At 39.2% G+C, this 23198-nt stretch overlaps 1 protein-coding gene across 1 annotated transcript in view; it reads right to left on the reverse strand.

Annotated features, from left to right (window-relative positions):
• The window catches only part of plppr1 (phospholipid phosphatase related 1), a 201463-nt gene that overhangs the window by 107441 nt on the left and 70824 nt on the right, over positions 1–23198 (reverse strand). The window lies entirely within an intron of this gene.

Here is a 23198-nt window from a genome sequence, read left to right on the forward strand (position 1 = left end):
TTTCTGTGATAAGTATTCACTAAGTTACAGTTCATTTTCTGAGAACTATCAGATTGGAGTTTGTTCAGAGGGAGACGACAGATCACGCATCATGTGAGTTTTCTTTATTTTGCAAAAAGCACAACATTTAGTTTTTACTCTGAGTGTACACAAATAAAAGAAGATATTCCACAGATTAAAATGGTGTATAAGTCTTAATTGTATGTGCAACATTGATGGAGTATTTTGAGTCTCTTTCACACTGGTAAGAAAAAAACCGAGGTGGTATCACCGGCACACTTTATGATAAGGTTTTATTAGTTAACATTAGTAAACATATTAACTAACATGAACTAACAATGAGCAATACATTTGTTAATATATGTATTAATCTTTGTTAATGTTAGTTGATCAAAATAGTTTTTCATATTTATGTTGGTTGACAGTGAATTAACTAATGTTAACAACAACTTTTTATTATAATAATGCATAAGTAACTGTTGAAATTAACATTAATTTAGATTAATAAATGCTGTAGAAGTATAACTAAAGTAGTTAACTAATTACGGAGTCCCGGACATGACATGCAGAAAAAAATAGTAGGCTAAATCATACACACGATTTACTATTTCGTTCCCTCAAATTACTAATTCGTTAACCTTGATTTACTATTTTGTTCCCTCGATTTACTAAAACATGCGCACAATCTAATGTTAACTAATGAATCTTACTGTAAAGTAAGGGCACATTAAATTGACCAAAAGTGATGGTAAAGATATTTATAATGTTACAAAAGATTTATATTTCAAATAAATGCTGTTCTTTTGAACTTTGTATTCATTAAATAATCCTGAAAAAAGAATCAAGGTTTCCACAAAAATATGAAGCAGCACAACTGTTTTCAACACTGATAATATCTCTGATTTATTTATTTATCCTTTATTTATCCAGGAAAATCCCATTGAGATATCATAATCTCTTCTTCCAGGGAGACCTGATAATATCTGATAATCATTTCTGAAGCATCATGTGACACTGAAGACTGGAGTAATGTTGCTGAAAATTCAGCTTTGATTGCAGGAATAAATTACATTTTACAGTATAATAGAAAACAGTTATTTTAAATTGTACTATTTAAATACTATTTCACAAAATTACTGTTTTCACTGTATTTTTAATCAAATAAATGAAGGCTTGATGAGCAGAGGATACTTCTGATCATTCAAAAACATTAAAAAAAAAAATCTTACTGACCCCAAACCTTTGAATGGTAGTGTACTTCAATGGTGCTTTTTGTCATTTTGGAGTTTGACAGCATTGATCCTCATTTGCTTTAATTATACTGAAAAATCTGGTCAGGATATTCTTCATAAACCCTTTTAGCTCCATGGAATGAAGAAAGTTTGATATGGATTGAATTTTTTAAATGAAAATAAATAAATAAATAAAAAATGAAACAACTCAAGTCTCCAACTCAATATATTTCTATATAATTATAATTATACATATACATAATATATTTCTATACATTTCTCATCCACAATTTTTTTTTAACTGAAAAAAACTGAATGTTTGGATTAATGAAATTCAAGAAACTCAGCTGACTCATCATTATGCTGTATCTGCCTCTAATGTGAACACTAAAAGGAGCAGTGTGAGCTAGAGAGAGAAAGGTTTGGAGAAAGAGTGGAAAAGGACAGAGGCAGAAAAACACAGAGAGTGAGCAGTAGAGCGCTGGGCCTCAGGACACTTTCCCAGAACCTGATGAACCTTTCCAGCCATGAACAATGACTGCAGAGAGCGCTCATACTCCTGCCTGCAGCCCGCACCAATTTATCTGATTAAAATCACCACTGAAATGCAAGAGAGCTGCACTATTAATCTTCATTATGGGCAAATTCAAAAGAGAAAAGACACGCTTTTGACAGAGATCTGAATAAACAGCCCTGTGACTCATCAGCATGAATGAACTACATTCACAAAGCCTCATAACAACTGAATAAAGAGAAATCTAGAGCGGCTCGCAATTTCAGTGAAGACTCAGTGTTCAAAACATGCAACAGAACAAGACAGTTAATGAATGTATTCAATATGAGCATTAGAACAGCTGTTGTAATTACTTTTTAGGTTGATACTGCCTTTAGTAGCTTAGTCAAGCTACCAGTGAACCATCTGTATTGCCTGAGGGTGGAAAATTGTTGCTATGGTATTGGATATTGAACTGCCCTTGTGAAAAAGAGGTACACTTTAACATGCTTTTAAAAAGAGTACTTATTATGGATAATAATATACCTTAAAAGAATACTTAAGTGCAAACTGAATTCAATGCTTTCTCTTAATTGCATGTCATTACTATTAAAAGAAAATGTATTATAGTTTAAATTTATTAAATGCAGTAAGCTGAACTTTTGAGTGTTTTGCCCCACCTATGACCCACCTACTTTTTTGGTAAAGCATTTATGGTAAACTAAAATATACTTTAATGTAATTTCAATTGAAACTTGTATGTCATGTATTTAAATATATTTGTAATTACACATTTAATGATGAAGTTGCAATTTAGTAAGTTTAAAATATATTAACTTTAAATATAATCAAATAACACAATACAGTTAAAAATTGTACCTTACAAGTGCTTGAGTAAGTCAGTCAACACATCAAAATAAGCATACTTTTTTAAAGCATGACAAGATTATTAAAACAATGATTAAAAATGTACTTAAAAGTAAAACTTTGACACTTGACACTTTAAAAATTTGAAATTTGACACTTTTAAAAGTGTGTTAAGACACGGTAGATGAAAGTGTCTCACCTTAAGTACACTTTAGTGGCCTTTTATATCATTAATAGTATATAATCTGAAAGTACTGTTTTTTTTTTTTTTTATATATATACTTCTAGACTTGAAGTATACTACAAGTGCACATTCAATATAATTAAGCACACGTTTTATTCAAAAGGGTTTACAACTTTTGCACAACATAAAAGGTGATGAATAAGCTGAAAATCACTTTTGATTGTGAAAAATGTATACTGGATGCCTATACATGTTCAAAAGGATCACTGACATAGCAATCACTGTGTGTTGTTTTACAGTACCGCTACCACTTTTCTGATCACTGTCAAACTTTAAGCAATAAGTACACAGCACATTAAAATAAATGAATAAAATAAATAATGTTTTCAAAATAGTTGACCCTATAGCATCAATTTAAGTCCCCAAACACAAAGTGCTACAGCTGTCTTGGTGATTATTTGTAGATATATAAAAGTCCTGGTCAAGGGCATCAAAGAAGGTAATGAATAATGGAATTTTGCCTACACAGCATATGAATAATGGAATTTGTAATATTACCCTCTACTCCTTTGCCTCTAGAGATGTTTGTCACCAGATATTGTTTTTCTGTGTGTGTGTGTGTGTGTGTGCACATGCAGTCTGCATAATATGGTATTACACCTCTCTGCTCACCACGAGAGCTTAGTTTATCAACAAATTTGGTTTAAAACATAAAAAAAAAAAAAAAAAACACTGGCAAAAAAATTTGCTAACATCAAACCAATTGTCACAACTGAGTCAGATGAAGGCAAGAGAGGATCCAAATCAGTACTCAATATTTTTTAAGATAAATCAAAAAACTAGATAAATGCACAAACACATGATGAGAACAGGCAAAGATCTAAGCCAAACTTAGGGTAAGTGTAAACAACAATGATGTATTGAAAAAAAAAAAAAAATCCTTTGGGTTTTTCGCTTACAGACTACACCATTGTCAAAACAATACTGGTTACACAGATCTGTAAAAACAATTAAAACACTGTATTATGCTACCAGGCCAGTAGTTGGCGAAATTGCCCCTGAGGATATAAATACACAGGCGAAAATGGAGAACCAAACAAGACACAGGTGAACATAATCATAAACAAGGGAAACCAAACTAGTAACTATAATAACTAAAAGAGGGCAACCTAGAAAACCATGACTACAAATGAAAAGAAAACGAAACACATGAAACCAACAAAAGCTCAATGTGACAACAATATAGTTGAATATTTAAAAATCATATATTTTTTTTTTTTTTTTATGCCCCATACATGACACGCGGACAAAAATGTATCGTAACCACAAATTATGATTGTTAAATCATGGCCAGTTGACTTATTCATTCCCTCATTTTATTAAATCGTGGCCACATTCGACTAATTACTTCCCTCGTTTTGATTTAACAAAAACAAGGGAACTAATTATTACATTGTGCGCACAATTTACTTAAAATGAGTGAACTAATTAGTAAATGTGTTGACAGATTTGTAAGTAATAGGAAAAAATAATTAATTCATGGCCACAATACAATTTTTTTTTGTGCGGGGCTCCGTAGAAAGAAAAAAGAAACTAACCAATATGATTTGTCATTAAAAATCACAAGTTTAATACATTATCCAATATATTACTGTCAGGGTTCTGTCACTTCAGTCTTGCTTATTTCTTGGTTTTGTGACAGAGCTCTGACACTCCCGTTCTTGTCGTGTTTTTGTGTGAGCGTACGGTCTCGAGTGTTCTCGGGGCTGTGCGCTCTCTTGTCTGCGTGCCTTGTTTCATGTTGGGAGTGTGGCGTTCGGATCCCGGCACTCGTGTCTAGTTTGGTTTCGTGTCGGGATTCGGACACTCGCGCTCCCAGTCCTGTCTTTGTTGTGAGCGCACGGTCGAGTGTTCTTTCACTTGCCGTGCGTTCTTGTCTCCTGTTTTGTCTCTTGTATTGTCATGTTGTGTAGCACGCGGTTATTTCCACCTGCCGCGTGCTTTCATGTTGTTTTTGTCTTGTGTTGTGTAGCACGCAGTCTGTGTTTCACGGGCTGCGTGCTCTCATGTTTTGTTTTGTGTGAACACGTGGCTTATGAGTTTTCATAGTCACGTGTTCATGTCTCGTCTTGTGTAAGCACATGGCTTGTGATTTGTCTTCATTGGCCATGTGCTTGTGTCTTTGTTTTGGTGTGAGCACATGGCTTGTCATGTGTTTCTTTGTGCCATGTGCTCTCATGTCTATTGTCTTGACCCCGCCCACCTTGTTACCTCATTATTGGTTGATTTGCCCCACCTGTCCTCCCTCATTACCTGCCTTGTTTGCTCTCCTATTTATTCTCCTTGTGTTTGCAGTCCTGTGCTGGTTCGTCGTCGTTTATTCCCTCATGTTTTTCCTCCAAGTCAAGTCAGTCAAGTCAGTCAAGTCCAAGTCAAGTGTTTTGTCTGTTTTCCCCCTCGGGGTAGTTTTTGTTGTTTTGTTTCTTATTATTAATAAAAAGCCCTTCCTTCCCTGCATTTGAGTCCTCGCTCCTTTCACCACCTCCAAACCTGACAGAACGAACCAGCCAATTGAGGACTCAGCAGAAGGATGGGTATCTTCCTTTTCCCATCTCCCAGCCCCTCCGCTCAGCTGATGGTGGATCAGCACAGCAAGCTCCTTTCTCTTCAGCAAGGGGGAGCCAGCGTGAAGGAGTTTGCTCACCTGTTCGTGTTCACAGCGGAGGGGCTCAACATCAACGACGCAGCGCTCAAGGACATTTTCAACAGCAGCCTTAATGAGCCCGTCAGCGCCTGGGAGATGGGAATGCTGGGGATTTTGTCTTTCTGGCAGTTTGTGGGGTATGTATACAATCGCGGAGAAGAAGGTGGCCTTCCCCCTCTTGGTCCACCTCCCATTCCCCTCACAAGCTGCCAGGTCCCCAGTCCTCCAATGACCTCTTCGGGGAGAGGGAGGAGGAGGAAGAACAGGTCAGCCTCATCTGCCACCTGCCCAGCAGTGGCTGAACCCACTGCAGCCACTCCAGTGGTTGCTGTGACCGCTGCAGCACCCCCAGAGCTGACCAAGGAAGCTGCAGTGCCCACAGAGGAGGTAGGCACAGTGCCACCTCCTCGCCCACGTAAACGGAGGAAGAGGAAGAAGCCTTCCTCCAACCCTCAAGGCCCGGAGGCCTTCCCAGAGCCCGCTGTAGGCCCGGAGGCCTTCCCAGAGCCCGCTGTAGGCCCGGAGGCCTTCCCAGAGCCCGCTGTAGGCCCGGAGGCCTTCCCAGAGCCCGCTGTAGGCCCGGAGGCCTTTCCAGAGCCCGCTGTAGGCCCGGAGGCCTTTCCAGAGCTCGCTGTAGGCCCGGAGGCCTTCCCAGAGCCCGCTCCAGCCCGTGAGTCCGCTCCAACCCCAGAGGCCATTCTTGTGCCGCCCAAGCGCCTTGCCCTGCCGGCGCCACCCAAGCGCCTTGCCTTGCCGGCGCCTCCCCAGCGCCTTGCCCTGCCGGCGCCTCCCCAGCGCCTTGCCCTGCCGGCGCCACCCGAGCGCCTTGCCCTGCCGGCGCCTCCCCAGCGCCTTGCCCTGCCGGCGCCACCCCAGCTGTCTGCCCTGCCGGCGCCACCCCAGCTGTCTGCCCTGCCGGCGCCACCCGAGCGCCTTGCCCTGCCGGAGCCACCCGAGCGCCTTGCCCTACCGGCGCCACCCGAGCGCCTTGCCCTACCGGCGCCACCCGAGCGCCTTGCCCTGCCGGCGCCTCCCCAGCGCCTTGCCCTGCCGGCGCCACCCCAGCGGTCTGCCCTGCCGGCGCCACCCGAGCGCCTTGCCCTGCCGCCGCCTGCCAAGCTGTCTGCCCTGCCGGCGCGTCCCCAGCGCCTTGCCCTGCCGCCGCCTGCCAAGCTGTCTGCCCTGCCGGCGCCAGCCAAGCGCCTTGCCCTGCCGCCGCCTGCCAAGCTGTCTGCCCTGCTGGAGCCTGCCTGGATGGTCCCTCCAGTACCGCCCTGGTCCTTAGCCAGGAACCCTGTCCCGCCGGTCCCGCCCTGGTCTCTCCCGCCGGTCCCGCCCTGGTCTGTCCCGCCGGTCCCGCCCTGGTCTGCCAGGTGGCGTCCCTTTAGAGGGGGGGTAGTGTCAGGGTTCTGTCACTGCAGTCTTGCTTATTTCTTGGTTTTGTGACAGAGCTCTGACACTCCCGTTCTTGTCGTGTTTTTGTGTGAGCGTACGGTCTCGAGTGTTCTCGGGGCTGTGCGCTCTCTTGTCTGCGTGCCTTGTTTCATGTTGGGAGCGTGGCGTTCGGATCCCGGCACTCGTGTCTAGTTTGGTTTCGGTTTCGTGTCGGGATTTGCACACTCGCGCTCCCAGTCCTGTCTTTGTTGTGAGCGCACGGTCGAGTGTTCTTTCACTTGCCGTGCGTTCTTGTCTCCTGTTTTGTCTCTTGTATTGTCATGTTGTGTAGCACGCGGTTATTTCCACCTGCCGCGTGCTTTCATGTTGTTTTTGTCTTGTGTTGTGTAGCACGCAGTCTGTGTTTCACGGGCTGCGTGCTCTCATGTTTTGTTTTGTGTGAACACGTGGCTTATGAGTTTTCATAGTCACGTGTTCATGTCTCGTCTTGTGTAAGCACATGGCTTGTGATTTGTCTTCATTGGCCATGTGCTTGTGTCTTTGTTTTGTTTTGGTGTGAGCACATGGCTTGTCATGTGTTTCTTTGTGCCATGTGCTCTCATGTCTATTGTCTTGACCCCGCCCACCTTGTTACCTCATTATTGGTTGATTTGCCCCACCTGTCCTCCCTCATTACCTGCCTTGTTTGCTCTCCTATTTATTCTCCTTGTGTTTGCAGTCCTGTGCTGGTTCGTCGTCGTTTATTCCCTCATGTTTTTCCTCCAAGTCAAGTCAGTCAAGTCCAAGTCAAGTGTTTTGTCTGTTTTTCCCCTCGGGGTAGTTTTTTTTGTTTTGTTTCTTTTTATTATTAATAAAAAGCCCTTCCTTCCCTGCATTTGAGTCCTCGCTCCTTTCACCACCTCCAAACCTGACAATTACAATATATATGTTGTAATATGCTGTATTCATATAGAATGGCCTTGAGTTTTTCCCTTTTTTTCCTTAAATATTTGCCTTTATTATATTGTTCTATCTGAATGTCTATTATTTTGCAGCCTGGACTACTTTGTTAGTTTTAGTTAGTTTTTATTGTCATTGTTAGAACAAGAAAAGCTACTTTATTAACTATTTCTCTACAAAGCACATGAATCACCCTGTATTTCACACATTTAATATACAATCGTGCATTAAATTTGTGAACTGTAAACACACTTGAACTCAAGCTAACAATGTGTCATTGGCATCTGTTCTGGTCACAGTTTAACAGAAATCAGAGGAGAGCTGCTCTTAAAATAGGCATATTATAGCGCCTTACAATGATGCCAGACAATGCAGCATTCACTTCAGGGGCTTAACCTGAATCTATCAATGCAAACAAGCCTGGTCATTCAGCGGAAAGAAAAGCACTTCTGGGCACTGTGGAGACCTGATGTGACAAACTCCATGCCAGGCTGTGCCCTCCAGTCTGTGCCAGCCAGCATCATGAGTTTGTTCAAGAGATCATCTAGAGACTGTTCCACAGGGGTTCCTCAGGGGTCTACCCTGGGGCCCCTACTTTAGTTTTTACCTGAATGACCTCCCAGAAGTCTTGATGTACGTATTCAAATGTACGCAGATGGCATTGTGATTTATGTGTACATTTTTGTTATATTTCACATTTGTTGTTTAATGTACAATATTGTTAATAATCTTGCACCACCACCCCTGAAAGACTTTTGTTTCTTTGTGTGCTGAAAACCCAAGACAAAAAAAGAGTTTCTTCGAGAGGTGATTGTGCAGCACATTTTAGCAATAATTTATAAATCTCATAAACTTATATTTTATTTACAATAGAATATAGATAACATATCAAATGTTGAAAGTGAGACATTTTGAAATGTCATGCCAAATATTGGCTCATTTTGGATTTTATGAGAGCTACACATTCCAAAAAAGTTGGGACAGGTAGCAATAAGAGGCCGGAAAAGTTAAATGTGCATATAAAGAACAGCTGGAGGACCAATTTGCAACATATTAGGTCAATTGGCAACATGATTGGGTATACAAAGAGCCTCTCAGAGTGGCAGTGTCTCTCAGAAGTCAAGATGCAGAGGATCACCAATTCCCCCAATGCTGCAGCGAAAAATAGTGGAGCGATATCAGAAAGGAGTTTCTCAGAGAAAAATTGCAAAGAGTTTGAAGTTATCATCATCTACAGTGCATAATATCATCCAAAGATTCAGAGAATCTGGAACAATCTCTGTGAGTAAGGAACAAGGCCAGGAAAACCATACTGGATGCCCGTGATCCTCGGGCCCTTAGACAGCACTGCATCACATACAGGAATGCTACTGTAATGGAAATCACAACATGGGCTCAGGAATACTTCCAGAAAACATTGTCGGTGAACACAATCCACCGTGGCATTCGCTGTTGCCGCTCAAAACTCTATAGGTCAAAAAAGAAGCCATATCTAAACATGATCCAGAAGTGCAGGCATTTTCTCTGGGCCAAGGCTCATTTAAAATGAACTGTGGCAAAGTGGAAAACCGTTCTGTGGTCAGACGAATCAAAATTTGAAGTTCTTTTTGGAAAACTGGGACACCATGTCATCCGGACTAAAGAGGACAAGGATAGGCCAAGTTGTTATCAGCGCTCAGTTCAGAAGCCTGCATCTCTGATGGTATGGGGTTGCATGAGTGCGTGTGGCATGGGCAGCTTACACATCTGGAAAGGCACCATCAATGCTGAAAGGTATATCCAAGTTCTAGAACAACATATGCTCCCATCCAGACGTTGTCTCTTTCAGGGAAGACCTTGCATTTTCCAACATGACAATGCCAGACCACATACTGCTTCAATTATAACATCATGGCTGCGTAGAAGAAGGATCCGGGTTCTGAAATGGCCAGCCTGAAGTCCAGATCTTTCACCCATAGAATACATTTGGCGCATCATAAAGAGGAAGATGTGACAAAGAAGACCTAAGACAGTTGGTCAACTAGAAGCCTGTATTAGACAAGAATGGGACAACATTCCTATTCTTAAACTTGAGCAACTCAGCATCTCCTCAGTCCCCAGACGTTTGTAGACTGTTATAAAAAGAAGAGGGGATGCCGCACAGTGGTAAACATGGCCTTGTCCCAACTTTTTTGAGATATGTTGATGCCATGAAATTTAAAATCAACTTATTTTTCCCTTAAATTTATACATTTTCTCAGTTTAAACATTTGATATGTCATCTATGTTGTATTCTGAATAAAATATTGAAATTTGAAACTTCCACATCATTGCATTCTGTTTTTATTCACAATTTGTACAAGGTCCCAACTTTTTTGGAATCGGGTTTGTATTTGGATTGTATTTTCAATTGTTAGGTGAGGAAATGTATTGTATATGTTATTATAGATTATTCATGTTAAGTGTTTTAGTTTCTCCTTCCCAAGGACTGCAAATGAAATTTAGTTCATCTGCAATAATTAAATAATTAAATTAAAAAAATTAGTCAAGGAGGCATTGGTGTATCTGTCCCGATCAATAGAGCTAATTTCCTGTTTTGAGACATCTAGGCCAATCTATAAGATAATACTAATCTTTGTTTGTGCCTACAGTTTAAGAAAACAAGAAAAGTCTAGAAAATTCAATGCAAAGCATTGAATGATACCTCAAATCATGTTAATGATGTCAAGAAATATAGTCACTAGCCCAGTCACCTTTGCACACTACTTTTCCCAGCATCCCTTCTGGTTCTCACCTGCACTCATTCAGCCATCACCCGCACCTGTCACTCATCACTCTTGTCAGCAACACCACATTTAAACACACACCTTGTGTGTTTAAGCACACACCTTGTGTGTTTAAGCACACAATACCCATTTTGTCTGGTGAGTAGACAGGTGAATAGGATCCTCTAGACCAGGGGTGTCCAAACTCCATCCTGGAGGGCCACTGTCCTGCAGAGTTTAGCTCCAATTTACCACAAAACACCTGCCTGGAAGTTTCCTGTATAGTACACTCCTCCTCTAGACAGAGTATAACTGGAGATTGCTGGAGTTTCACAAAGGGATTTCGAGGTAAGTTGAGTGGGTAAGGAGTCTGTAAACCACGTTGTAGACCTGACAAAAGTTGTGTCCTAATTCAGACGTTGCATGGAAAGCGTATGTGACAGTTATTTGATATTACAAAGTTAATATATTTTAAATGTACTAAATTGCAACTTAATCATTGCAAACAAGTAATTACAAATATTTAAAACATGGCATACACACTTCAATAGAAATTACATTAAAGTATATTTTAGTTTGCCATAAGTGATTGTCAGTAGCCTACATTCACCTTTAACCATATTTCAAAGACAATAGAAGAAATTACATATAAAGATGTCCTACTAAACTCAGCTAATTGCATTTAATGTAAATTTGTAATAAATGTAATTTATTTGTAAATAACTTCAAATTAAGTCTCTGAACACATCACATTCAGTTCATAAATAAGTACAATGATAAACATATGCTTTGAATATCTGCATTAAACAGTCTCAGAAAAATCTGAAAATAGCACATTTTGTAACACACTTACCAAGAGAGATTTGTTAAAACAATGGTAGCTGGCAAACATGTCACAGCTTCAATGTTCCAGGGCCATTAAACAAGAGAACAATGCATAATTTGAATGCATAATTTATGGTATTGGTTTATTTATGAGGTTGCTGGTCATTTTACGAAAGCTAAAATGTGTAGCAATTACCTGAGCTGAGAATGCTTTTGTGCACTGGCCATTTGGCAATAAGAGCTGCTGGAATTGAATGGTGTTTGAGTTGTCTCATGTAATCATAATCAAACCTTGTGAGGCATTTAAAGTGAGAGACTGTAAATGGCAATTGTGTGATTTGGTCATGAAATAATAGTTGCATTTTCAAGTAGATGCTGGGAGAGAAGTGTAACTCTCTTACAAAACTGAGTTACTGACAAATAAATTATCATTTGTGGGAGTCATTATAAAAATATTTTTTAATATAAATATATACCGTAGAAATCTAAAATATTAGAAATATTAAAATATAAATAAGCTCTATGGATAACATTTGAGGTACACTACTGTTCAAAAATTTGTGGCCAGTAAGACTTTATGTATTTTTAAGAAATTAATACTTTTATCCAGCATGGATGCCTTAATTTGAGTGACAAACATGATAGTAAAGACTTTCATTGTTACAAAAGAAATATATTTCAAATAAATTTTGTTCTTTTGAACTTTCTATTCCTCAAAGAATTCTGAAAAAAAGTGTACTATGGTTTCCACAAAAATATGATGCAGCACACTGTTTTTAACTCTAATAATAAGAAATGATTCTTGAGTATCAAATGAGCATATTAGGATGATTTCTGATGGCTTATGCGACACTGAAGCCCGGAGTAACAATGAAAATTCAGCTCTACCAACACAAGAATAAATTACGTTAAATTTGATAAAAATAAAATTAAATGCATTACAGTACAGTTATTGTAAATTGTAATATTTCACTATATATATATATATATATATATATATATATATATATATATATATATATTATTATTTTTTTTTTTTTTTACTTTTTACTGTATTTCTGATCAAATAGATGCAGCAATGGTGATCATAAGAGACTTTTTTTCAAAAACTTATTATTATTATTATTTTTTAAGTTTAATCAACCACAAACTTTTGAATGGTACTGTCAGTTACCACAGAACATAATTTCACTGTACTCTATTACTATAATTATATGGTGTTCAGTGCAACGCAAGTGTTCTTTGCTAGTTTCAGTCTGACTCGGTTATCATTTTCACGTCCAGTGCCATGTTGTTTAAATAGCAAATGCACTCATGTCCATCTGTTCGCCCATGGGCATGCTGGTCTGAAAACGAGGTGTGTTCAGGTGCATTGTTGGCGCGTTGCTATTTTGAGGCAACTGAAAATGACAACGCCATTGACCAACAAAAACCTGGTCTAAAGTTTGTTTGTTTGTTTGTTGGTAATTTAAAGGGCGTGTTAGTAATATGTGCCTATAGACTGGTGCACAACGCGCATACACTCTGCTTGTTACACACAGGGATGCACAGCAGCACACAAACATTTTTAAATATTAAAAATAATTATGTTATTGTCAGCATGTGGTTGCAGCAAAGGATGAGTTGAGGCTGGATCTTAACATGGCCATATAGTTTATGTAACAATAAATCAAAATAAGCACTCAGGATAACAGAAGACTATAAAACATGGGAGAGAAACAACCATAAACCAAAGACAAGAACAGACAACTGAGAACAAACTGAGATCTATAAATATACTGGTTAACTAAGGGAGGAAACAAAAAACAGGTGGGGCAAATCAATCAAACAATGAGTAACCACAGAAACAAAAAAACAAAAAATAAAAAAACAAACAAAAGAAAAATGGGAAACAAACTAAAAGTCCATGGAAAACAAAACTGAAACTAGACTGTATAGCCACTTTTCACATCAAAGTCATCACTGTCCTTGTATTTCCACAAAACTCTCAAGGTAACTTTACCCTCTCTTCTTATTATTTCCTGACATATATCCCTTTCACATAAACAATCTTCCCTGTCAGCTCTCATTTGGTTATGTGTCTCTTGTGCCATTTTCTCCGACCTTTCCTTAGGTGCTGTGTGCTTCCGTGCACACTATAATTACAATGAGGCAGACATTCCCTGTGAAAGACCAGTCATGATATATGACACATTAGCCAGCTGCTGATGAGTCATGTTTCTCTGCCGTTATGAGCAACAAGGGCTTTCACTGATTGATTTGTGGTGTAATTACATTTAGCACAATGTAAGGGTTGACTGTTCATGCTTAAATGATTTTGTCATAGCAATAACTGTTGAATTCACAAATATTCTAAATATATAAATGTTTTTTCTCTCAATATACAGTATTGAACTCATATTCAGCCAAGTTAAAAAGACAATGAGTACATGGTAGTGGTGAAATTGTGTGTAATTGTATTATTATTTTCTTCTGTGAAATGAATATGAGATCTAGAGCAAGGGCATTCTGATATGAATTGTGGCACCACAGGAACTGGGAAAGATTTTAGTTCTAGGAACGCCTTTTGGGTACAATAAATTAGCTCTTACTTCAAAGTAGGGTCTAGCCCAGCACAATAGGAACTACCAGTGATGTAAGTGTAAGTTGACTGGCCGAACACATGTGAAAAACCGACACCCGTCATTTTTAAAAAAAGCTATGTAAATCCAATGCAACTTTGAAGGGACCAAGCGAAACATGATTACGTATTTCTGCTTGGCAAGCGACATTGGGCATCAACCACATGGCAAACGCTATAATACTTTTTTGCATACCATTTACTTTCTTTGTTTAACAGTTCTATCTAATAACATAAGATATGTTTGTTAAGCAGATCGTAAACTAATGAAGACAGAGAATGGAGTGCTATGTGCTTAGGCTCTGGCTAAGTCGTTTTCAGAGCCGGCATAATAGAAGTCTGCCGTGCTGTCAAAATTAAAGTTCCGCAGAGCAACCAGAGTGGCTGGGTGTGTGATGGCTTATGTCACTTCGAAGTTCCAACTGGTGGTGCAAATACAACCAGGAAATACAACCTAGATGTTTGACAGTTATTAGGACTTTGCTCCACCAGTTCCCTTGATTGTACTATCAAACTCCAGGTACTCTGACTTCTTTATTCTCCATTCAAAACACCAACATTTGGGTACAAGCTTTTGCTTGAGATTGTGCTGTACCATTTCAAGGTACACATGTGTGTGTATATATATATATATGCATTATAACGGTGAGGACCTAAGTGTAGCTGTGGTCAAGATTGGTCTTACGTTATAGTTATAACAGTGTTACAATCATGTTCTGTTTCATCTTCTTTAGTTTTCAGTCATAGTTCTCATTGTCTCTGTTTTGCTTTTTTTTCAGGTAATTAGTTATCACCTGTTCCCTGTTCCATTGATTATCCTTTCACCAAGCCTTCTTTCTTCCTCAGTTTTTTTGTGTTGTGTTTACGTTATGTTGGTATTGTGTTGAGTTAATTTTCTTGGTGATTATTAAAAGTCTAATTCTTATTCTGTATCATACATCATCCTTTGGAAAAAAAGGAGGAAAAAAAGCAACTCATCACAGATCACAAGACGACAGATAATATTTTATGGTGAAAGGTAACAATAGATATTCTCGCAGTCCATCTCCTGCTGGTGGAGTAGGGGGATCTCGATCTGGTGTGCCTCACTCACTACCTCACTCAGTTTTCTATCACACCAGACTTAATGAGCGAAGTCACGGCATGAAAACGGCCTCTGCCAATCACTCTGGTTTAGTTTTCATCCCAGAACTGGAGCCAAATCTGTAAAGGTGTGTGAGCCGGCAACAGTGTCCATCATCAATGGAATATTGGTGAAGTTCATTGGGATGGATTGGAGCCCCACCCACGCTCCCGGCACTGAGGTTAGTGCAATGGGTTGCTGACAATATATTGTTGTTTGAGCTGAATGAGTAGGTTTTTGCTGTGCCTCAGTCACCGCTGGTGCCATCCAGTTCCAAGCAGTCCAATCCATTCAAGTCATCGCTGGTTATGCCCAGTTCCAAGTTGTCGCTGTTTAAGCACAGCATCAAGTCTTCATTGCCTAGTTCCAAGTCTACTTCATCATGTATGGTCTCACCCAGCATCCCTCTCCCTCCTCCACTGTCAAAGCCATCCAGTTAATTTGCTTCGTCTCTGCTGTCTCCCTTCAGCTCCTCAGCTCCTTCTGTAGTTCTGCTCTGCTCCACTGATCTGCCTGGGGCTCCCAAGTCATCAGCTCTGCCTTGGCTCATGGATTCCTCAGCTCCACATCAAGCCTTCAAGACCCAGACTCCACCTCGGCCTCTGACCCATCAGCCCCACCATGCTTGTGAGTTATGTGAATTCAGTGAATAACTGGAGTCTCGCTCTGACCAGATCATTTGAATCAGTGAGTTGTTGACTCAAGAACAGATGCAATTGGATTGGTCCAATTCACTAATGGATCATTAAGTTTGCAAGTCAATCACAGGGATGAAGGATGAAGTATGGCAGAGCAATGCAGCATCTCGTTCATTTCTCAGGGAACTATGTTTACAGTCATAACCTGAGACATTCCCTATCGAGGGAACTCGCGCTGCATCTATGACGCTTTGGGAATGATAGTGCCCAAACGGCATGCTTACAAGTAGACATGAGCACCTGTGAAGCTGGAGCAGCACCCAGGTCCAGGTTGTAAAACCTTACAAATGGAAGCAGAGAGGATCAGCCTGCCGCATAACTTCTTATGAAATAAGGCTTTCTAAGCCGACATACTCATGTCCTGACCTAAAAGCACCAAAGAGGAAACGTGGCCAACGGGTTTCTTCCCAGGAATACACCACCCAAAGGTACATGGTAGGCAGCTAAGGCCACCATGTACACCTTCAGTGTGGAAGGGGATAACCCTGCAGAAAAACAAACCTGCAGTAACTCCAGCAGTGTACCAATAGGACAGTTAACTGGGTCCCACAGTCGAGATCCGCCCCATGAATTGAAACACTTCAATGCATACTGTTTTCTTGTGGAGGGAGCTCTGGCGTGATGTATGGTCTCCACAACCTCGGTTGAGAGACCAAAGTCGATGAGTTGGCCCCCTTAGAGGCCAAACCCACAGAATCTATATCTCTGGGCAGGGGTGAAGGGTCACATCTCCCACTTGAGACAGAAGGACCCTCCTGACCGGAATCTCCAAGGGAAAAACATCGAGGAGGAGTACCAGGTCCGATAACCATAGTTGGTTCAGCCAGTATGGCGCTATTGGTAGTATATATTTATATTATAAATATATAGATTTATATAGATATATAGATTATTCCGTCCCGATATAGATTATTCTCCAGAACTACTGGGAGCAGAGCAATCGAGGGAAAAGCATACAGACATAGCCTCGGCCATGTCTGTATTATAATACCCAGCCCCAAGAGAGCTGGGTGTGTGAGGGAGAACCAAAGAGGACAGTGTGTCGTATCCTGAGTTGCGAACAGATCCACTTCCTCTTGGCCGAAAAAAGCACCCATATATGCTTTTTGGTACCCTGGAATGTATACTGCTCTCAGGGAGAGCTTTTTTCCTTGGGATCCCAGGAGGATCTGGTGTGCCAGTTTGCATAGCGGGCACGGACTCAGATCCCCTGATGCTTTATATAAGAGACCACTGATGTGTTGTCTGTGCAAACAAGCACATGATGGCCTGTCAGGTCGGGGAGAAAATGCTTCAACACTGTGAAGACGGCCATCATTTCCAGGCAATTTACATGCCACGAGAGAGGAAGACTCCTCCACAGACCCTGAGTTGAGCGGCATTCCATAACTACTCCCCAGCCAGTAAAGGAAGCATCTGTCCTGAACATGAAGTGATGACAATGGGCTCCTAACAAGGGACCTTGGGACAAGAACCAAGGCTTCCTGCATACTATCAAGGTGCAGAGACCTTGATCATGTGGAGTGGGTCCCCCTTCACTTTGCCCCCGAATGCGAACCTCAGGAACTCCCCTGTGGAAGGATGGATACGTGGAAGTATGCGTCTTAAGATCAACAGTGACAAATCAGTCCTCAGCATTGTCCAGTTAAAAAGATCTGTGAAATGTATTGATCATTTTAAGCATTAGAGTGTTGGAGATTTGGGAGATCATGGAGGAAGTGTGGCATTGAAATACAGTGTTATGGCTGAAAATATGTCCACAAGATCCTTGTGCCTTGTTGTGTTACTACAGAATCTTAGAGAACTACTAGGTGATGGAATGACTTTGAGCTCACTTGGAGCCTTGAAAAAATCAATTTCGTATAAAACGTAAAATTTTTTATTTAAGCGACGTCTTTCTTGAGTCTATTTCAAACTCCCCTAAACATAATCTTCACTGCGTTGTAAACAGATTGTACAAAAACATACAAATGAGATTGTGTTGGTATTATGGCTCAGATGATTAGTTCTTAAAAACGAAGTGCCCATGAAGCACAGATGGCAGCTTCCCCATTGCATACCCAGGTCTGTATGTGACAGCTGACATTGAGATGAATGAGAATGCTAACAGATAGCGCTGTTATTCATGTGCAAGCTATGGTAACATAAACGTACATTATGAATATGATTTTGCTATTCAGATGTTTTTTTTTTTGTTTGTTTGTTTGTTTGTTTTTAATGGGACTAACTTTAACTTTTCACCCTTATGGGATGAGTGAGCTAATGACTTTGTATTCATAATGCTCAAGTCAGTGTGATTAATAGCTTTCATATGTTTTGCTTGATGTGTTTGTGGACACTGCAATATCCTAATAATTTTTGTCATGGTTATTATACAATCACTCATATCATTATATTATATGAAAACATGATGAAAAGGCAGGGCAAGAGAGCAAATTGTCAAAATTAAACTAAAAATTCGTATTTGGATTTTTTTTTTTAAGTGTGTTTTATCATTGCTATTGCTGCTTTTTTAAATATATGTATCAGTGTAATGCATGGCCTATTGTTGTTTTAATATTAGGGTAGTTTTATGAAATAAGTTGATGTCATGTAGTGTGACATGCTATCCTCTATATAATTTTTAAACAGCATTACAATAACTATTTTATAATTATTGTGACTGCAGCTTTGTGAATGAGTATCAGCTGAGAGACTAATAATTGAACTTTAAAAAAAAATCATCACACTGCTTAAAGGTGCAATATGTAAGATTTTCTGTCCGCTAGAGGTTGCTAGAGGCCTTTTCAAAACAAACGCATAGCTTGATGATGCCAAGTTTGAGCGCGGAATCTTGGGACATGTGGTCTTCACTTCACAGCTGGTGCAAAAGAATCAGGGCAGGACTCGAGAAGAAATCATGTTCACGGATGTGATTATTAACGTTACTGTAGTATGAAGCAGAGCAGGACCGAGTGTTGTGGGAGCTGAACGAGGCCGCTGGAGCGATTGTAAGTTCATGTTAGTTAATACATTAACTAATGTTAACAAATGAGACCTTATTGTAAAGTGTTACAATAATAATAATAATAATAATAATAATAAAACACCACCACTTGTTTTGAATAAAAAAATAAGGACACAATACATTTTACAGTATGTGCAGTAACTGAGAGAACTGAGAGAAGCCAGTCAACCAAATTACAAATGATTTACGACACCACTAAGATTTCATCTGGTCTTTATTGCAAGGCTCACATCCTTTTATGTCCTGTCATTATTTATTCATTTAAAGCTGCTGTCCATGATTTTTGGCCCTCTAAACAGAACTGCACGCATCTTGCGGAAGAACATTGTAGCCGGAGCTACTTTTCTCTGTGTATGTCAATTGCGAGTCACGCAGTTACTATGATACTCTGTGGCGAGTCCTACCAGTCTGGTCTGAAATAGTCCGAATATAAATTCGGGTAAGACAAAAACATGGTTTGGAATATGGATTCATGTTGTATATTCTCATTATATCATTTTGTACATTTTTAACACAAAAAAAGTTGCGGACTGCAGCTTAAGGGTTTATAATTTATTGCTTTTCTCTTCACTCCTCTAGACAAAACGCACTAAGAATTTTATAAAACAAAAAATTGCAGTCTCCTAGTTGACATCATCATTTGATAGTTGAGGTAAACCACAAAGTAATACTGATTTATAATAACCTTTTGTCCCCGATTTGAACATGTCATCCTCATTTAGGGTTAGCATTTATTCCAAACAAAAAAACATGACTGCAGACCTTTTTTTTTTGTTCCTCAGAATTCTTGAGAATAATGCATATAGTTAATTATTCCACAGGCTTGTGCATGCCTTCAGCAAAGAACTGGCAGCTCTCGCCGATTCTAGAATATATGGCACCTCCAACCCCCCACACTCAATAAGGTCCCAGCTGTGGAGAGCAGCCAGGTAATTCATGTCTTATCATCTGTCCTTCAAATGAATGTCATGTGAATGAGAGGGCCAGGAGGTCAGAACCACTGTATGGTTATTCAAGCACAGGATTGCTTTCTGGCACCATGAAGAATCACTGCTTTTAAAATCTACTGGGTTTATGCTGTTGATGCATAGGATGACAGAAAATGCAGTGAGAACATAAGCAAACCATAATAAGACAATGTTGTCAATTTAGTGCTAGTAAACATTCTGTGTTCTGGCTTAGCACCATATTAAATACAAACTAAAAAGGTGTATGTGAACTTCAGGGATCTTGTTAAATCAGGCTCTTTTTAAGAAAGTGATTCTCATCTGGTAAGTCGCAGGTCTGTCTCACTCTGCAATTTTTATTAAATTTAATAAAATGCATCTAACCTTATAATCATTTCAAATTTAAGAGATTGTTAACCAAACTGCATATTCTTATGACTGCTCAGTAATTTCAATGGATCTCATTCACTAACCGCGCACAAATTTGTGCATGAAATCTGCATATGAACATTTTCACAAACAAATCATGATCCAACAATAACTTTCATACTAAAATGTAGGCTAAATTTATGACAAATCAAGCCAGGCTCATTGGAAAAATTTGTCTGCTACATTTCTGCAAAATAATATTACGTTGGTTCTTTCGCGACACTTTCAAAGTGAAATATACAGTGAGTGACGCTAAAAGCATGTAAATTTTGTCTGAAACAGATGAACATGAAACAGATCAACATGAAAACATTTTATTACATTAGTTGTTGTATGTATAGCTGCAGTTCAATGAAATGCCCGTTGACCTGCACTAAAAGGTTAATGCTCTTTCGCATTTGAAAATAACGTACCATCTACACTTAACCCGACCCTAAACAGATTAACAATTACAATACAATTTTCAAATTTGAAATGTGCTGAAGCAAACATTCCATTTTAACTTCTTTCCACAATTCTTTGATATTATTTATTGTGACTTGTGTTTCATGGGACTTGTACCTGAGTGCAAGTGCATTGCTGTACCAGAGGTCTGTTTCATAAAAGATGCTAAGAAAAGCGAGGATTAAACTCCAAAACCTGACTTGAATTAACCTAACAAATGAGTTTGGGCTAAAACGGTTTCATAAAAAGTAATTGAAGTTCACGCAGTCCCGCTAATTAGATCCAGGTTCACCTAGTCAAGATAATTTCGCGTGCACGGTTTTTTTAAGCAGCCCTAGAGGTCGATCATGGATCAAATCGATCCACCACAGGAAAGGGCATACATTTTGTGCTATTTCATGCATTTGAGACAGTGCATAACTTAATTTCCACAAGTTTATTCTCCATCTGTAAATGTTAGAAAGTAATGCAAATATTTCCGTTTTGCTGCTAAACATCACAGTGAACGAGCGCTGCTGCGCGCATGCGTGCTAAACAGACGGAATGCAATAGAAGCAATAATTCTAAAATATACATTTCGCTAAAATATTTGATGTTGGACATTAAATGTGCCTTATGTACAAGTTTAAACCTACAAGTATGTGTATTTTTTTATGATAGTAACTGTAAATGGACTATTGTAATGCGGTAAATCAATATACTTTGGGACAATTACTGAGTTTAGATTCATCTTACCAATTAAAATTTAGTCTGTGCATATTTATTTAAATTTTTAATTTTGTGATCTTAATTTCTGCTCTTCTAATAACCATAAATAGTACTACTGCCAAACAAAACCAGAGAGAAATGTAAAAAAAACAATCTAATTAAATATTGGGCTCAAAACATTTAGCCAGTAAGAAAGGAAAACCTGTAGGTTTCACACACACACACACACACACACACACACACACACACACACACACACACACACACACACACACACACACACACACACACCTACTTAACTACAATGTGAGGACGTATGACTGGATACCCTACCTTTAGGGACTACCCTTTCTGAAGGGTCTAGAGACTAAAGAAAGACATCACTGCGCTTCTGGAGAAGCCGTTATTACAGATATCACTTGATTTTATCAATAAAACACTTCCTTAAAGACCTGACACTTTACCTTCACATTGGGGACAGTATTTTATATGTCCAATTTGGGGACATACACAAACTCTGATCTAGTCATCCTTTGAGGACTGTGGAGATACACAGACTCTGGTTAAGGTACACTTTCAGGACTTTGTTGTAACTTGTAATTTTATAAGTTATTTATCCTAAGAAGTCATAGAAGTGGAATATTATAATTCAAAGTTTCAATACTGGGTACTGGAATCAAGCTAGAGCAGAGAAACTAGTGTGAGAGACTAAACTGGGCTTTTTAACTTCTTCAAGAGCACTGAAAATGGGTAGCATACATTTTCATTTGATTTGCAGCTTGAGATCAAGTGCCTTTGGATTGCTCAGTTGGGAAATGACAATTAACATTCAGAAATATTATTGATTCGACTGTATTGACTATCAGAGAACAAAAGATGTACTGAATTAAGCTGAATAATGAAATTATTGTCTTCTGCAGAACTGTTTTACAAATGGAATACAAATCATGTCAATTGTTAAAATTTGCAACAGTTATTTTATGTGTGAAGGTGTTTTGAAATGAACTGTATAGTATAAACACACCTTAGAAATAAAGTTGTCTTGACTTCAAGGCAGAGAACACTTCCCTGACCACTGCCTGCATCCTTCTAGTTAATTTAGCATTGACTGCAAATAATCATTACCCCAAAAACATCTTAAGATGTTTTCCTCACCAGTGTCATCTCTGGCTACTCACTGGGGCCTTAAGACATTAGGCATGTTTTCTGCAAAATGTAATAATAGTCAAAAAAACTATATGAATAAAAATAGTGACACACACACTCCGATAAAATGACTCTTTGGGGACTCTAGTGATACACAAAATCCGATAAAATGACTCTTTGGGGACTCTAGTGATACACAAAATCCGATAAAATGACTCTTTGGGGACTCTAGTGATACACAAAATCCGATAAAATGACTCTTTGAGGACTCTAGTGATACACAAAATCTGATAAAATGACTCTTTGAGGACTCTAGTCATACACAAAATCTGATAAAATGACTCTTTGAGGACTCTAGTCATACACAAAATCTGATAAAATGACTCTTTGAGGACTCTAGTGATACACAAAATCTGATAAAATGACTCTTTGAGGACTCTAGTGATACACAAAATCTGATAAAATGACTCTTTGAGGACTCTAGTCATACACAAAATCTGATAAAATGACTCTTTGAGGACTCTAGTGATACACAAAATCTGATAAAATGACTCTTTGAGGACTCTAGTGATACACAAAATCTGATAAAATGACTCTTTGAGGACTCTAGTCATACACACACTCCGATAAAATGACTCTTTGGGGACTCTAGTGAGACACAAATCCGATAAAATGACTTTTTGGGGACTCTAG

This window comes from Chanodichthys erythropterus, chromosome 10, assembly GCF_024489055.1.
Source record: "Chanodichthys erythropterus isolate Z2021 chromosome 10, ASM2448905v1, whole genome shotgun sequence".
In the NCBI taxonomy this organism is placed as follows: domain Eukaryota; kingdom Metazoa; phylum Chordata; class Actinopteri; order Cypriniformes; family Xenocyprididae; genus Chanodichthys; species Chanodichthys erythropterus.